Source organism: Nicotiana sylvestris, chromosome 9, assembly GCF_000393655.2.
Source record: "Nicotiana sylvestris chromosome 9, ASM39365v2, whole genome shotgun sequence".
In the NCBI taxonomy this organism is placed as follows: Eukaryota; Viridiplantae; Streptophyta; class Magnoliopsida; order Solanales; family Solanaceae; genus Nicotiana; species Nicotiana sylvestris.
In genome coordinates, this window is record NC_091065.1 from 7,755,090 (window position 1) to 7,773,765 (window position 18,676).

The window sequence follows — 18,676 nt, forward strand, 5'->3', positions numbered from 1 at the left end:
GAAGGTAGTGGTAAGTTTTGTGAAGAAACACATTTTCACACGCTTTGGAACTCCAAGGGTGTTGATAAGTGATGGAGGAACACACTTTTGCAACAAATTGTTGAAAAATGTTCTAGCAAAATATGGTGTAAGACACAAGGTTGCTACTGCATATCACCCTCAAACGAGTGGTCAAGTTGAAGTGTCAAACAGGGAGGTAAAACAGATTTTGGAGAAAACTGTGAGCGCAAATAGGAAAGATTGGTCCGGTAAGTTAGAAGATGCATTGTGGGCTTACCGAACTGCATACAAGACTCCAATAGGTACTTCTCCATACAGGTTGGTTTATGGAAAAGCATGTCATTTGCCTGTTGAGATAGAACATAAAGCTTATTGGGCAATCAAAAAGCTAAATATGAATATGGACTTAGCTGGAGAAAAAAGACTGCTACAACTCAATGAACTTGATGAGTTTCGGTTGCATGCTTATGAAAATGCCAAGTTATATAAAGAAAAGACCAAGAAGTGGCACGACAAACACATCCAACATCGTGAGTTTGAGCCGGGTCAAGAAGTTCTCTTGTTCAACTCAAGGCTAAAGCTTTTTCCTGGAAAGCTTAAGTCCCGTTGGGCAGGCCCTTTTGTTGTAGTAAGTGTAACTCCTCATGGAACATTTGAATTGCGAAACATTAATTCAACAGGCACGTTCTTGGTAAATAGGCAACGAATTAAACACTATTGGGGTGGTGACATTCAACGTCACAAAACCTCAGTAGATTTAATTGATGTATAATGCAATATGGCGTCGTGCCGCGACATTAAATCAGGCGCTGTGTGGGAGGCAATCCACAAATGTATTGTAAATATAGTTTGTAAATGAGAATTTATAACTTAGCCTTCTTGAGAGGCTATATATAAAAAAAGGGAGAAATGTTCAGTGATTAGCGTAGGAGCGCATAACCAGCGCATAGCCCGCACTAATCGGGTTTCCGTCTGCCCTGACCTTCAGTGATTAGCACGAGAGTACATGACTAGCGCATAGCCCGCGCTAATCAGGTTTCCGTCTGTCTCGGAAAAAACTGACTAGCGCGGGAGCGCATAACCAGCGCACGACCCGCGCTAGTCACAGGTAACTTCGTTTTAAATTTTTTTTCTACTTATTTAACTTAATAATACGCCCCCCCCCCTCACAACCTAAAAACCCCCATTCTTCTTCATCAAATCTCCCAACCTCTTCATTCACCCCATACCCCATCTCCTCTAAGGTATGTCTTCTTCATCTTCTTCTTATTAGTCAATTTTTTTTTCCAGATTAATTTCGTTTTTATGGTGAACATAGTTTTAATTTTCTATTTTTTTGTTCGATTTTCAATTTCTTTGCGTATATTTAGTATAATGTCTTCATTTTTTTCCTTGTTTAGTTTTATTATGTAACATTATTATGTGGTTTTCAAGATTGTATATTTTTAGGATAGTTTCTTAAATTTTTTCTTATTTAACATTAGAATGTAGCATTTATAGAAGATTTAAACATATGTTTGATGTTTGGTTGGGTTGAGGAAGTGAAAAATTAGGAGTATGGTGGTGTAAAGTAGTAATTGGGTTGGTTGATGGTGAATACATTGTGACATAGGGTTGGAAAAAGCTTGAAACTCAACATGCTCACAATGTGTTTGAAAAAATGCCTCTTTGGAGGAAGTGATGTGACCAACTATGTGGTGAAGTCTAAGTAGCCCGGTTTGGTTACCCAAGTGAATAGGGCTAACTCTAAACTACTTGCAGGTACCATGACCCCTCGTAAATGCCCAACTACAGCAAATGTTGGTGGACGGCCCAGAAAATCAGTTGATACTAGGACATTCAACAGTCAAAAGTTTGTGTCAGCCAAGGCACAGGACAGATTTAACAAAAAAGAGGAGAAAATAATAATGCCTGAACAAGCAATGGATGCAAATGCTTTGGCTATTAATTGTCCCAACATAGCAAAAAAGTTGAGGAGGCGTGGGCTTGACATATTCTTCGAGGAGACAATCTCGGCGAATGTAATGCTAGTGAGGGAATATTATGCCAACCTTCCAGAACATGATAACTACAATGTTACAGTTCGAAAGCGACAAGTCAATGCATCTATAGAAACAATTTGGGAGGTGTACAGGCTACCCCCAGTGGAGGAAGATTACATGGATATGTTCCAGGCATATAACAGCAAGCTAATACCATGGTCCACGTTCACCGACATAATTTGTCGCCCGAATGCAGATATCCAATGGCATAAATATGGGAACAAGTTCCACACTAATGCCCTGAAGTTCGAGGCCAAATGTTGGTTGTACTTCATCAACAGCCGTCTCTTGCCTTCCAAGAATTTGTCTGAAGTAAACATCCCTCGAGCTTGCTTAATATGGTGTTTCATGAATAGGGCATGGTTTGATGTGCCATTGTTGATACATAAAGAAATGTTCCAGAGGGTTAGAATTCAAAGCTATGGGTTGTATTACCCATATCTTGTCACCCTACTATGCCTTCGAGCCAATGTACCAAACAATCTTGTTGCAGATGGACGACTAGATAAAGTCAATCCTTTCACGGATAAAATGGTCACCACAGGTAAGGAAGTTGTACATCCAGCTGAATTGGTTGCTCCTGATTCTGATGACAGTGACGATGAGGAAGGAGAGGAACAACAAGAAGGAGCTGACGATGTGGAGATGGGAGAAGATGCACCACCTGCACAACCACAAGCTTTTGATGCAGCAGGACCATCTAGGGCTAGTCGGGGACAAAGGATAGACCGCATGGAGCAGAAAATAACTTAAATTAAAACATCAGTGACAGTTCTGGGGAGACGTGTTGATGAAATGCAAGTTCAGCAGAAGAAAACGGAAAGCCGGCTCTTGGGTTGGCTTCGTGCAATTGGTCGGGCATGCAATGTGGATACCGGTTCTGTCTCCGACCAGGAGTGACTCCTCGAGGAATTATCTTTGCTTAATATCTTGTTTATAATGAAAGACATGGGGACATGTCTCACTTTAAGTGTGGAGTGAAGGATTCCCTTAAACATATGTTTAACTGTTCTTAAATGAATGGATGGTAGTAATTATTATGGATTTTTAGGTTGTTTCAATTGTTTTGGATTGTTGGAATGTTTTGGTGGTGTGGTACAATATATAATATTTTGGGATTGCGTGACTATTTCACTTTTGTTTTAAATGTTTTGGTGATTTAGTATTGTTGGAGTAATTGTTGTCTGTTCTTAAACATTTTTTTTAGTAGTTATATTGGCGCGGCCCGATGACGGATTCTTTTAGATAGGAGTTCTTGAGGGACTGAGCTTATAGAAACAACAAAAGATTTTTGTTTTTATTTTTTTATTTTTAGGTAGTATAACAAATCCCCCTTGGTTTTTCTTTAAGCCACGGTTCTTTTCCAAGGGTTTATTTTGAACCAGGCATATGTAGTTTTAAATTTCTGTTTTCATTTTATTTATTTGTATATTAAATAAAGGGATGCAAGCTATAAAAGAGAACTCATAGCGTTGACACACCTGAACACATTAGACCCTAGAGTGTAAAACGCTTAGTCTTAATTGTTGAATCTCACTGAAAGTGCCTTAATTGTATGTTTGTACTGAATTTAATGCTTGTAATGGAGTGTCTTGATGAGCTGATCTGGAATGAGTCATATGCCATGTGTGGTGAGTATTTGTGTAGTCCATGTATTGTACTTGTGTCTAGAACTTGCCCGGTATGTGAGTTGAAGCGAAATTTGAGGTGATGCTAGGTTTGAAAAATGATGTTAGGCTTTCTTTGACCTTTTTGAGCTTAATTGCTTATTAAAAATAAAATTTGTCGCTAGTTAACCCTTTTGAGCCTTCAGACTTTTTGTTTGGCACCCGCATTACAAGCCTATACCCTTTTGTTCTTAATTGACATATGCTTGATCCTTGTACCTCTTAAAGCACTTTAATTGTGAGAAGAGCGCTAAAAGAAGTAAGAAGGAAATAAGTGTGGGGTGACTTTTGAGTGGAACCAATAAAAGGATGAAAGGTGTACTTATGTTGTAAACGAATACACCACTAGCAGAAATTGAGTGACAAGAAAAAAAGAAGAAGAGATAACTACATTGTGTTTTGCTCTAGCTAGTGGGAATGAATTAATAGAGTGAAGAAGGGCGTATTTGTGGGATGATATTGTGTATAAATGAGAAGTGGGTTGAAGAATTTATGCTGAAAATTGCTCGTGTGATGTGTTAAAGTGCTTAGGGGTTGAGTCACTATTCCTAAATACATCCTACCCGTCCCTTAGCCCACATTACAACCATGAAAAAGTCCTAATTGATTTTGGATTGAGCTAGCCTACATTAGTAGAGATTACATTAAGGGCAAGCTTATGGTACCAATTGCATGCATGTGACCTCTTTTGTGAGAGTGAGTGATTTCCTTGATATATGTGAATATATGAATTGAATGTGGGGGATTGAACTCAGTTTTTGTTGATGTAATTGTGAGGACGTATGAATCATGACGGAGAAACAAGTCTTGATTTCTGTGTAGAGTACTTTGAGGAAGTGTAAATATTGCATGACATTTGAGAGTTGACTTTGAGGCTAGGATTGTTCACTGCTAGGCGTAATATATGTACAATGTTCTAGGTGTAATGCGTGAGGAGAAATGGTTGAGTGAAGAATTCTCTAAAAAGAATATAGTGGATTGCTCGAGGACTAGCAATAAGCTAAGTGTGGGGTGTTGATAATAGGCTAAATTGTTTAATATAGCCTATGTTTTAGCTCAACTTAAGGATGGTTTACTATTGTAAATGTTCAAATAATGCAAAAATTGGCTCTAATCATGACTTTAATGTCTCACAGGAGTTCAATAAACAAATGAGGATTTATGATGGTAATCAAGTGAAAAATGGAGTCAAATGACGAAAAGTTGAGCAGCAACATCTTAACAAGAGAAAAACCCCACTAGCGCGGGTCATGCGCTCCCGCGCTAGTCCTGTCCGGGAAATCAATTATTTGCGGGCAAAATGGGAAATCTGAGAGGATCCACCCAACTTACATAAATTAAAGCTCCATTATTGAAAAGAAGATCAGATTTTGAGGGAGAAAAAGCCATAGAAGAAGGAGGAACTTCATCTTGGAGCTAAGAAAGGAGAAGAAGAACAACATCTTGGAGCAAGGATTCAAAGAGTTCTTCTAAACTTTCTTCTATTTGCTTGTTAATATTATGTTTAAAACTTTTGTTGTTGATTTTTGTATGATTATGAGTAGCTAAAAACTCTAGTATTCTTGGGTCATGGATGTTAGATAATTATGTTATTTGAAGCTTAGATTGAAGATATGAATTTATTGTTATGGGTTGTTTATTTGATTCTGCTTCTAATTATTTTACTGCGTAGCTAACAGTGAAATATTATTTACGAATCTTGAATTAAACTTGACAAAGTAAATTCTTGGTTGCATATAGAATCAAATAGAACAAGTTTTGAATCTCGGGCATCGGGTGAAGAATTCGCAATTAAGATAGACATATACTTAATTGCCTTGTTTGGTTGAAAAATAGGAGTTGTAAATGCATTCTTGCTAATATTAATACCATAGACATATAGGTATTAGTTTAACTTGAATAGATGCATAAGAACTCGAAAGATTCTTATGAATATTATTAACCCTATAATCAATAACCCGGATAATTCAATAAATCAATCTTAAGCTAAAATAGTAGCATGATCTCTAGCAAGTCCATGACCCTGGAATATCTTTACCCAAATTGTTATCAAAATATTGTGTAATTGGTGTAGTAATTTTGTATTGAATTATTGTTTAATTACTAAGTAAATTGTAAATTGGTTCTTTATATATTTTGTGATAATTTAGCTTGAATTGATAATTGTTTGAGTCTACATCAGTCGATAAGTTTATCACAATTCCTCGTGGGAACGATACTTTACTTACTACCATATTACTTGTCGATCGCGTACACTTGCGTGAGTGTTTTGGTCGCAACATCGTCCCTCTTTCGGCATTCTATTTTTCATCTTTTTTCATCAATATAAACTGTTGAGCATTTAGTGCAAGCAAAATGTTTTTCGTTAAAAATTTAATTCTCCAAATGTGAAGTTTTCATTGCACGCAAAGAGGAGAATTCAACAGATAATTATCGAACACTAACATAAAATGGAGGCATAGAAGTGCTAATTGTGGCTATAGTAATGTATATAAAGGGAAAGAATGTGATGTTTTTTCTCTTATTGGGCGCAACATATGAGTATGTTAATCATGCTTTTTAAAGACCAATTCTCCTACTTCATTAATTGGGCTTTAATAATTATTTATAGAAGTTATTATTCTGGTAGCAATACGAATAACATTAGTTCAATCACAAACTATTTTTATATATATTTTACCTCCTATAGCAAAACGTTACACCCGATTTATTATAAATAAAAATCATTTTAAAATATTATTTTTATACCTACCTTTTAGTTTTTATAGCAAAATATGTATTTATGGTCACTTCCTACCGTTAAGTCTTAAATATGCTGTCTAATATTTTTCTCTCTCATTCTTTCAATTTATTTTTTCCCAAAATCACCACATAGTATCTTATTTCTCTGTACACGATCTCTCTCTCCCAACGCCATTGTCTTCACTTGTTGAACCATGATTCTCCTTTATTTGCAGGTTCTTTCTCTAGATTGTTCTCAGATCCTAGAGTAGATTTGCTGGATTTCATCTCTGTTAACACGAGTTTCAAAATGTCTTGATCAAAGTTTCTGATATGAGTTGTATCTTTTCCCAAAGTGGAGCAGACATGGTCTGTTCATATCTGAATTTTTTTTTTTGGCAATCCGCTAGGCAAGCGCCATCTGAATTGATTTTGAATGTTGACATGGAAGAGAAAAGTACAGAGGAGAGGGTGGCAGCGACTAATCAGATTAGGATTAGGTTTGGGATTTTTAGTTTGTACAATAATTTTCTCTTTTTGTATTTAGATGTATTTATATGTATTCTATAAGGCATACATATTTATACAGTGGTTTTCTCTTCTTATATTTAGATGTATTTATATGTATTCGACAAGGCATACATTGATTTTTATTTTGTACAGTGATTTTTCACTGTTGTAGTTAGATGTATTTATATTATATGAGTTCAAACAATAATATTTTTAAATACATTGTTAGTTCTATCATTTTGATGTTATTCATCAATTAGTTATGCATTCAATCTAACTATATTCATCTATATTTTCAACCTAACTATATCCATCTGTATTTAAAACAACATACAATGAAATATAGTAAAATACTCTTAAACAAATAGAAAATCAATGAATACAACCAATGAAATATACTCAATAAAGTAGTAATACCACGTATCAGGAATAAATAAATATTGTGAATACAAAAATAAACTTAAATACATCGAACAATGTCAGGAAAAAAAAAACTGAAGAGACCTATTAATGGATTACAACATGATAAATCTTCTCATTAATTGGATTGATAATGTTGTGTGTTATAATTGATTTAGCTGAGTCGTATTAGGAGTGTATCATGTTAAATTAGCAGCTTTCCGTTATTAAACAACTGAAGAGACCTATTATTACGTTGTATTCATGAATACATGTGTATGAATACAAGTGAATACAACGGCTAACAGTTGAACTGCCATTTTTTGAGCCGATTTTTGCTACTGTATTCGAGCTTACAGTAGCTTGAATACATCAAATATATTACCATAACAATGAAAGGTACATAGCTACGCAAAGTGATTATGTATATGATAACTATAGGAAGTTAATCGCCAGTAAATAATAGTCATTTCTGAAAATTCCTCTTTATTATTCTTTATTTGCTGATATAGTTCATATCCACTCATCTCGATGAATAGGAGAGCATTGACGAATGATTTAAAAGGAATTCCTTATTACATTCTCAACTTATTGTATAATTTGATGTCGAAAGTGATTGAACTAGAAGTATTTTATTACTTTATGTCAGTCTTTTTGTAATTATGATATTTAGATAAGCAGTTCCTCTGTAATTTCCAGATTTAAATAGTTATAATATCATGGAATAAGTATTGTTAATTTTCTTCTTTGTTGTTGTTGCAATTAAAAGAATGATTTCCTTTTCTTTTTTGGTAATATAACTTCTATCTTTAAAACTAAATTTGTAAGTTAACTACGTGAAAGATTTGAATTAGTTTATTTTCCTTCGTTTCTGTCGTTTTCAAGAGTTAATCAGAATGACAAAAGAGATTTGATCATTCGTTTTGTATGAAACTTTTGGCTTGCCTAAATCCTGTTATTGTAAGAAATCGAGGTGTGAGAAAGGATTTTACAGAAAAGAAACCCTAGAAGATAGAAAGAGAAGAGAGGGTTTTACTTCATCGATATCATTCAGAAGATACAAAATGAATATCTATGTTTCTAGATGGTTCTACCACTATATATACATGAGTTATTAATAAAAAATATATGGACTAAAATATAATAAAAGAAAGTTGTAATATGGCTAAGTGGGCTGCCGGGTATCAACTGTTAGTGAGCTTGAAATTGGGCTCCCGTTAACACCCCCCTCAAGATGGACGGTGAAAACACTCCTAGCTTGCCCGAGATAGAATGATGGAGAGGACCATGCAAGGCCTTAGTCATAATGTCTGCTAGTTGATTAGAACTACGAACAAACTGAAAAGAAATCAGCCCAGAAGAGAGACAATCACGGACATAATGACAATCCACCTCGATGTGCTTTGTGCGCTCATGAAATACAGGATTCTTTGCAATATGTAAAGCAGCCTGGTTGTCACAAAACATAGGTACTTGAGCAGTAATAGAAAGCCCAAGATCACCAAGAAGTCAAACAAGCTAAGACACTTCAGCCACTACCTTCCTCAAAGCTCTATACTCTACTTCAACAGAGGAAATCGAAATGGTAGGTTGTTTCTTACTCTTCCAAGAAACGGGGCAACCACCAAGAGTAATAAAAAAATGAGAGACAAACCTCTTGGAGAAAGCACAAGTGGCCCAGTCAGAATCAGAAAAAGCAACAAGAGAAAGACCAGATGCATTGGACAACAAAATCCCCTGAGCTGGAGCAGACATACGGTATCTCAAGACATACAGGGCAACCAACATATGAGGGATCCTGGGAGTTTGTAGAAATTGACTCAAATGCTGAACATAATTAGCAATATCAGGCCGGGTATGTTGCAAGAGGTTTAGCTGGCCAACTAGTCTTCTGTAAAGACTAGGGTCTGGAAGAAGGTCACCCATGTCAACAGTCAACTTAATAGAAGGATCCAAAGGAGTGGAAAGAGGAGAAAGATGCACTTGAATTCCTCCAACAAGTCTGAAGTATACTGTTGATGCAGAACATAACCATCATAATGGAGGAAACTTCAAGGCACAAAAAATAATGGACCAATCCAAGGTCTTTGATCTTAAATTGATCATCCAAACACTGATTAAAGCAGTCATTTCAGCAATATCAGAATCAGCAAGAAAAATGTCATCCACATAGACCACAAGGATGACCAAGGAACCACCACAAGACATGGTGAATAAGGAGTAATCATTCTTGCTAGCAATGTAGCTTTTTGAGAGCAAGGCATTAGAATGTTTAGAAAACCTCTTCCTGGAAGTCTGCTTAAGGCCATATAAGGACTTCTTGAGTTTGCAAACCAAAGGAAAAGCAGTAGAAGAAGAAGAGGAAGAGATCTGAAGACCAGGGGGATTCTCATATACACTTCCTCGTGGAGATCCCCATGAAGGAAGACATTATTGACATCAAGCTGGAAAAAGTCCAATGCCTTTTGACAACCAAAGAAAGGAGACATTTAACAGTAGTGAGCTTGACAACTGGAGAGAAGGTCTCAGTTTAATTAATACCCTTCTTTTGAGTATCACCCCTAATGACAAGCCTGGCTTTGTATCTCTCAATGGAGCCATCAGACCTCTGCTTAATCATACATACTCACTTGCAGGGAATGACTTTCTTATGAGAAGGTAGCGGGACAATGTCCCATGTATGATTAGCCTCAAGAGCCTGGAATTCCTGTAGCATGGCCTTTTTCCAAGCAGGATTAGATGTAGCATGCTGGTAATATTGAGGCTCAAGCATGCGCAAAACAGAGGTATAAACTTTGTGATTCAGGGAGACAGGTGGGGAATGGGATGGGAGAACAAAGGAGCAAATAATCTAATAAGTAGGCTGGTGGGTTAACAACTCTTCCTTAATCTCCTGCGATCAGGAAGAGGAGGAGGAGGAGGATCAGAAGTAGAAGATGGAGGAGAATGAGAGGTTGGTGCAGAAGAAGAAGGTGGAAGAGAAGGGGAGGTTGAAGCAGAAGTAGTGGTAGGAGGGATCAAGGGAGAAGAGGTACAAGGTACTGGAGGAGGAGAGGCAACAGGGGAAACATCAGAGTCAACAAAATCAGTGTGAGGAGAAGGGAAAGAAGAGGAAGGAGGAAGGTGGTAAGGAAAAATGTGTTCATGAAAAAACACATCCCTAAAAACGAATACAGAATGAGTAGAAAGATTAAGAAACTTATAACCCTTCTTCCCACAGGGGTATCCCAAAAACACACAAGATATGGCTCTAGGTTTGAATTTATCCCTGCCATGTTTGGGGCTAGTAGCATAGCAAAGGCACCCAAAGGACCTCAAATGATCAAAGGAAGGGGGATAGTCATGTAGTTGTTCAAAGTGCGAAATGTTGTGAAGAACAATGGAAGGTAATCTATTAATCAAATAAGTGTTTGTGATAACACAGTCACCCCAATGCTTGATGGGAAGTTTAGATTGATACAAAAGAGCCCTAGATACTTCCAATATGTGTTTCTGTTTTTTTTCAACCACTCCATTTTGTTGGGGAGTGTGAGAGATACTAGTTTGATAAAAAATGCCATTGGCAGAAAAAATTGTTGGGCTTCAGAACTAGAACCTAGATCATAGGCATTATCAGACTTAAAAGACTGGACAGTTGAGTTAAAATAAACTTTCACCATTGTAATGACCCGACCGATCGATTTGAGCTCCAGCGTATCGTTCGATGGTTTGAGGCCATGAGCAGCTTCACATAAGGTATTATGATTTGTACGCATGGTCGGAATTGAATTCTAGGAATTTGGGGGTTGATTTGAAAAGCAAATTCTCATTTCGGAAGCTTTAAGTTGAAAAAATTGAATAAGGTTTGATTTTTGAGTAAACGACCTCAAAATCGGGATTTGAAAGTTCCAACAGGTTAGTATAATGATTTTGGCGTTAGGCGTATGTCCGGATTGGGTTTTGGATGATCCGGGAGCGTTTCGACGCCTATTATGTTAGTTAGCATTTTTGGATGAATTTCATAAGTTTGGATTGAAGTGCATTTCGGTGTTATCGATGTCCGTTTAGAATTTCTAGTCTGGGAATAGCTCCATATGGTGATTCTGGTATTGGGGTACGTCCGGAAGTGGATTCGGAGGTCTATAAGTCATTTTGGAGTCATTTGGCTAAAGTTAGAAATTTGAAGGTTTTTGAGAAGTTTGACCGGAAGTGGATTTCTTGATATCGAGGTAGGAATCCAATTCCAGAAGTTGGAGTAGGTCCATAATGTCGAATATGACGTGTGTGAAAAATTTGAGTTAATTGGATGTGATTTGGTAGGTTTCGACATCGAATGAAGAAGTTCGAAGTTCTATAGTTCATCAAGTTTGAAATGGAGTGTGATTCATGATATTAGTGTTGTTTGATGTGATTTGAGGCCTCGAGCAGGTCCATGTTATGTTATGGGACTGTTTTGTGTGATTGGATGAGGTCCCGGGTGCCTTGGGTGGAATTCGGGTGATTAACGGATCGAATTTAGAGTTAGAAGAAGAATTGAGCAGCTGTCTTCTAGTGTAACCACACCTGCGATGATTGGGCCACAGGTGCGGAGCCGCAGAAGCGGCCCTGTGGTCGCATATGCGATTTTGGTAGGGGAGAGATGGGACCGCAGACGCGGTCATCACGCCACAGAAGGGGGACCGCACCGGCGGAAGAGAAACCGCAGAAGCGGTGTTTGGTCCGCACCTGCGAAACCTTAGAAGCGGTCTCGTGACCGCAGGTGCGAAGTTCGTTGGGCAGTGAAGTGTTTTAAAAATGGGTTTTGGATATTTTTATCTCAAATCTTTCATGGGAGCCAATTTTTGGAGCAACTTGGGAGTTCCATTTTCATCACCAAGAATGAGGTAGGTGGTTTATATTAGTTTTTAGTGAAATGCATGAATATATACGAATTTGAACATGAAAATTAGTGAAAATTGTGCAATTTGGTAGAAAACCTAAGATTTGGTATTTTTGGATTGTTACCATGAATTTGGGCATGAAATTGAGAGTAAATTATATATTTGAGTTCGTCAGATTATGGGTAAACTTTATCTTTGAAATATTTTGGAAATCTGGGCACGTGGGCCTGAGGGCAATTTTATCAACTTTTCGAGCAGAGTTGGGAATTTATATAAATTGAATTGTTATAAGTATTAGGGTATATTTTCATTGGTTTGCCCATTTATTTGGCTAGTATTGGAGCGTGATGCATCGATTTTAGTCATCGGTAGGGCATGGGAAGCCGGTTATGAAACTTCGAATTGAGGCGAGTCTCATTTCTAACCTTGTAAGAGGAAATCAACCTCATAGGTAAAATAATTAAATATATGCTCCTATTTTTGGGGGCTACGTACCCACGAGGTGACGAGAGTCCGTGCGTAGCTACTATTATACCTATGTCCGGATAGTTTTAGGCTACATCATGCATTGTTGATATTGTTGTTGATTTATGTTTATTGTTTCCATTGAGAAGAAATAAGATTGAGGTTGTGTAATAATTGTGTTGAAAGGAATTTAAATTGAGGAATTTAAGACTTTAAGCGTTTCCATTAAACTTAGCATTTTCGAAAAGAATTGAAGAATCTTATAATAACTTAGAAATCTATGTGTAACCGCGCTGCATGTAGGTATCGCGAGCGGGATAATTTCCTTAAAGGCTACAAGTTAAATTTCCATTATTTTAAAAAGGAATCAAGAAAGAAATATAATTTTTAAATGTTGAATTTATATTCGACCGCGTCGAAGGTATGATTCACGAGCGGGGAAATTCCTTAAATCTATATTTGACTGCATCACATGTATGATTTGTGAGTGGGGTATTTCCTTCTACTACTCTCATGGGAGCGGACCGATTGCATCGGCAGATTAATTGATGCATCTATGGTTTGCGACATTTGACCCTCTCGCAGTGCATAGTTTACTTTTATGTTGATCGGGTCGTACGCCTCAGCATTTCCTCTCTATCTCTCTCTCTCTCTCTCATGGAATTATGCGCAACATTTGGCTAGAAGCCCGTGTATCTAGGGGTTTTTCCCTGATTTGAATTATGACAACTCCTTTAATAAAATATGTTATATCTATGTATATGCTCCGGTTACGGAGGGAACTTGTTAGCTGAGAGCTTGAGTAAAATTATAAAGAGGGAAATTGTATCACATATTTTATACTTGTTTATTTCATATACCTACTTTGTTTTATATTTATTCACTCATTACTGTACCCAATATTATTGGACCACTAATAAGTGCCAAAGTCGACCTCTAGTCACTACTTCTTCGAGGTTAGACTGGATACTTACATGTACGCGTTTGTTTCGTACTTATACTACACTTGCTGTGTATTTTTGTTGCACAAGCGCATGTATCTTTAGTGGCCTAGTGGCGCGGCGACATAGTTGATACCGAGACTTTGGTGAGCTGCATCTCTAGAGACGACCCGCAATCAGTAGAGTCTCTTTCAGAGTATTGTATTTTCCTTCTGTCCAAATTTGTATTCCGGATAGTTATTGTATTACATTTTATTTTTCCTAGAAATTGTTCATGCACATGTGACACCGGGTTTGGGATGTATATAGGATTATTCAGTATCAAAAATTGGTTATAGACATCATTTTTTATTCGGTGACGTTCATTATTTATTGTTTAATGTAAGGAAAAGAAATGATTTCAAAAATACCAAAATGAGAATTTAATTAACTTTGTGGTGTTAGCTTGCCTAATAGTGGTGTCCGGCGCCATCACAACCCTTACTGGATTTTGGGTCGTGACAACATGGTATCAGAGCACTAGGTTCACGTAGGTCTCACGACTCATGAACAAGTCTAGTAGAGTCTTTCGGATCGGTACAGAGACATTTGTACTTATCTTAGAGAGGCTACTAGGCTGTTAGGAGCACTTCCCTTCTTGATTCCTCATCGTGTTGTTTGATTCCTTTGAGGCTTATACCTTTGATTCTTTTCTGCTCAATCTTATGTGATGTGAAGTGCTTGCTATCGATCGAGAATTGAGAAGTCTTAATAGTACTACAGATGCGGTGCAAGATATTTTCCTCTGCGTAGTTGATTGGACTATTTTCATTGCCTTGGGTGGTTAAATTTTTAGAAAGTCTGGTGTAAGAAGCGGAAGTCGAGTAGTTGGTTAAAGAAGAGGGTTTGGCCAAAGTGGGAGAGTGGCAGTGTAGCATATGGGCTCAGTGGCAGGATAACTACACAACTTGAGGAAAATAAGGAATAGTTTGGGAATTTTAGTGGATGGTGATTGGGTCTACAGGCTTAATTTGAAATATTGGCTAGTATACGGTGGGAGGGGGGGGGTTGGACGCAACAGAAAGGAGTTGCTTGATATGAAGAAGGATACAACATGACTTTGGATTTGGAATGCATTATCGTACCTTTAGTTGATACCCATGCGGGGTGAATGGACTTGTACAGCTAGTGAATGAGCATGGGCTCAGGAAGGGTTGTCGATTTGTTAGTAATTGTGCAGTGCAACATTACTGGGAGATGTCGGCAAGTAATTTCCATAGGTGGGTTATCTCTTGTGAGCAGGTCAACGGTTGCATGGTTAACGAAGTTTCTACAAAGGATTTTATTGGCTATCCAAAAAGAGGTCTTATATGTGAATGTTGCTAAAGATTCAGAGTGTCCACGAAATGTTAACGAAAGGAATTCGAGGAATTTAGCGATTTTATTACGCAAGGTCATGTCAATGAGAGAAAGAATCTTGGTGGGTTTCAGAGTTGTGTAATAGTGGCTTCAAGCTAAGTGGGAGAGTCCCACCACCTATGGTTGGATTGCATGGTCATTTATTTGTGAGAATTCTGGTTATTAGCATATTTATGTGTTATTTCAGCTAAGGGAAAAGAACATAAGTGGTAATTTGAGCAAAGGATTCGATAAAGGCGTGCTATGGTCAGCCTCATTGACTCATGTTCAAATTTTGGAAAGATTCAAGATTTATGTTTCATATAGAGGTGATTTACAAGGGAAGTGATTTGGTCGAGTGCTTCATTGAGATGGGTGTTCATGTGCCAGTGGAGCCTTGAAGCAAAATATATTTGGGAGCAATCTAGAGCGGGTGATTCTCGACAACGGTCCTAGCAAATTCAAAGGTTAAAAGGCGGTGCCGAAGGATTTCAAGCTCGCGGTATGGTTAAGAATCGAGCCTTTGCTGCGGATTATAATAAGAGGCTTGGAATGTTCTATGATATTCTCGATTTGCAATGTATCATTTTGAGGAATGAGAGAAAATGACTACGGAATCATAGAAGAATTATCAGAATGAGTGTATCAGTTGAAGATATGAATGTTTGTGCAAGGAGTTTATGAAACGGTTTAGGGGTTTGGGAGACAATGTGGTTTCGTGGAATGGGGTCACTCAAGATGAGTGCGGATTTAGGTTGGTGACGTAACAAATGGAGCTATTATTATCTCTAAGGCAAGTTAAGGATGAATTAGAAGAAGTTAAATTGGGTAGCCATGGTTGGATTGGCATAATGGTGGCGGTGATCAGTTCCTTCAGCGTGATTAAGTTATGCATGTGATTTGTGGTGGTACGTGCGAGGCTAAACAACCGCTGTAATTAATTTTGGTTGGAAGTATTCAAGTATTATGGCATGTTATGTATAGACGGATCCCGGAAGGGTTATAGTGGTTTAGACCACAACTTGAGGATTTGGATGTTCTACGGTTATGAGAATTCACTCGTGTGTTGCTATGGTTCTCTTGGAATGAGTTAAGTAAAAAGTTTCTATGTGATGAATTTTTCACCCTATTAGTGGTTCAGGAGTTATGATGAAATTCTTGTACGATCACATGTTGGCATGTTAGGTGCAGTGAGCGGCATGAAATTTAAAAATGAGGATCAAGGTTGCGGTTCGGTGTTGGCAAGGATGTCATAAGCTCAGATGAGCAGGAAAATAATTTAAATGTTTGGAGTAAGTGGGTATTGTCTTCAGCGTCACTTGATTTTGGTGCTTTGTGTTTGCATCCTGGTTGCGGATTCTTGATTTTCTTTACAAAATTAGTACGACCGGTAGTATGGATGTGCAGACTTGCTACCTAGTGTGGAAGGTCATGGGAGCATATCTCATGGGAAGATTGTACAAATGGGACATTGCAGTCACTCGATTGATTGAAGATTTAAACCAAGTATAAAGATTATGGTAATATCACTTATTTGAGAATTTATGCTTGGAGGGCGCTCGGTTCATTGGGTTACGGACTATGGATGTTTGCTCCGTTTATGATGGTTGTTCTTGTGTGTTATAGAAAAAAGGGGTTATTATGGACCCATGAAAGGTTATTAACCTAGTTCGGTGCGATCAAAATCGGCTTAAGGTCTGTGGATGGATTTATATATGAATATCGGATCTATATCAGGCCAGGTGTGTTCGTTTCATCATAGCACTCCTTATGGAGAAGTATTCAGATGTTGGATGCTATTTCGTTATCGGCTATTTCATGTAATGCTATCTTGTGTCGTGTAAGTTGTGAAAAAACTTGATAATTTTCTTATATGTTGAGGTTTCGCGTAGCGATGGTGTTATGTGAGTAGGATGGCTCTTGAGATTCAAATCATAAATCGCACCTCAGTTGTGGTTGAGTTTTGTAGCTTACGGTGTTTTATGTCTCCCCACGGATGGTATTATGCATTTAGCATGTTTGTGACCGATATTTGGTATTTTATAGTAATGAGCAATTTAGCTCAGTGTGTATCTCCTTATGTGAATTTTATGGGTGGATCGGGTGGCACGCCACCACGGGTATGTTATTCGGATCGGGTTGCACGCCGCAATTATTTGATGTTGAGTACAGTCCCCGATGTTCTATTTTTTTGTGTTTTGTTTCCCATTTCCTGAGGAAAGTTCATATTAGTTAAGTGAGTTGAGTAGTCCCATCCAGAGTTCATTTTCCTTATGTATCACGTTCGAGTTTGTAGCCTATTGTCACATAGTGGCATCATGTGAAACTTTTGGTCATGTGTGGGGTGGCTTATTGCCTGAGCAGTTCATACCTGGTGAGATGAAATTATTGGATCTAGGATCAGTGTAATCGAATTATATGAAACATATTACAGAGCAAATACCATTATTTGGTTCAGAAGGAGGTAATGGTTGTTGTCACGAGTATAGACTCAATGAATTATTGACTCGGTAGTTGATTATGAATTTTTGCACTTCACTTCCATCGTGGTGGTGTTGTAAAAAGTTGGGGCAGGATTTTTATATGTCAGGAGGTGCATTGGGAGCATTAGATTCGTGAAATTTCGGCTATTTGTCATTGAAGGATGTTATTATGATCATATGAGTTATGCAGTGCATAGTGTGAATTCAGAAAAGGTATGCCATCATGTATCGGTGCATCGTATGGTGATCTATAAGGTGTTCGTATGTTGGGAGCAGACCTGGCAGAGAGTTTCGGATGTTGGAACTGGGCTCTAAGGCTTTTTTGCCTAAATGAAAGAGGATATCTTCAAATTTGATCGAGCTAATGTGCTCAATTGCATTGTGGTAGCACGAGTAGGTGCACGAGGTGTTGAGCAGTGATTTCAGACTACTCTAGTGCAATTCTCAGCACGTTCGAGGACAAAAGTATGTTTAAGTGGGAGAGAATGTAATGACCCGACCTGTCATTTTGAGCTCCAGCACGTCGTTCGGTGGTTTGAGGCCATGAGCAGCTTCACTTTAGGTATTATGACTTGTACGCATGGTCAGAATTGAATCCCAGGAAGTTCAAGGTTGATTTGAAAAGAAAATTCTCATTTCGGAAGCTTTAAGTTGAAAGAATTGAATAAAGTTTGAATTTGAGTAAACGACCTCAGAATCGAGATTTAAAGGTTGCAACAGGTTCGTATGATAATTTTGGACTTGGTCGTATGTTCGGATCGGGTTTTGAATAACTCGGGAGCGTTTTGGCGCCTATTGTGGAAGTCAGCATTTTTGGATGAATTTCATAAGTTTAGGTTGAAGTGTATTTCGTTGTTATTGATGTCCGTTTGAAATTTTGATTCTAGGAATAGCTCCGTATGGTGATTCTGGTATTGGGGGCGCATCCGAAAGTGGATTCAGAGGTCCGTAAATCATTTTGGAGTCATTTGGCTAAAGTTAGAAATTTGAAGGTTTTTGAGAAGTTTGACCAGAAGTGGACTTTTTGATATCGTGGTCAGAATTGGATTCCGGAAGTTGGAGTAGGTCTGTAATATCATATATGACTTGTGTGAAAAATTTGAGGTCAATCGGATGTGATTTGATAGGTTTCAACATAGAATGAAGAAGTTCAAAATTCTAAAGTTCATCAAGTTTGAAATGGAGTGTGATTTGTGATTTTAGCATTGTTTG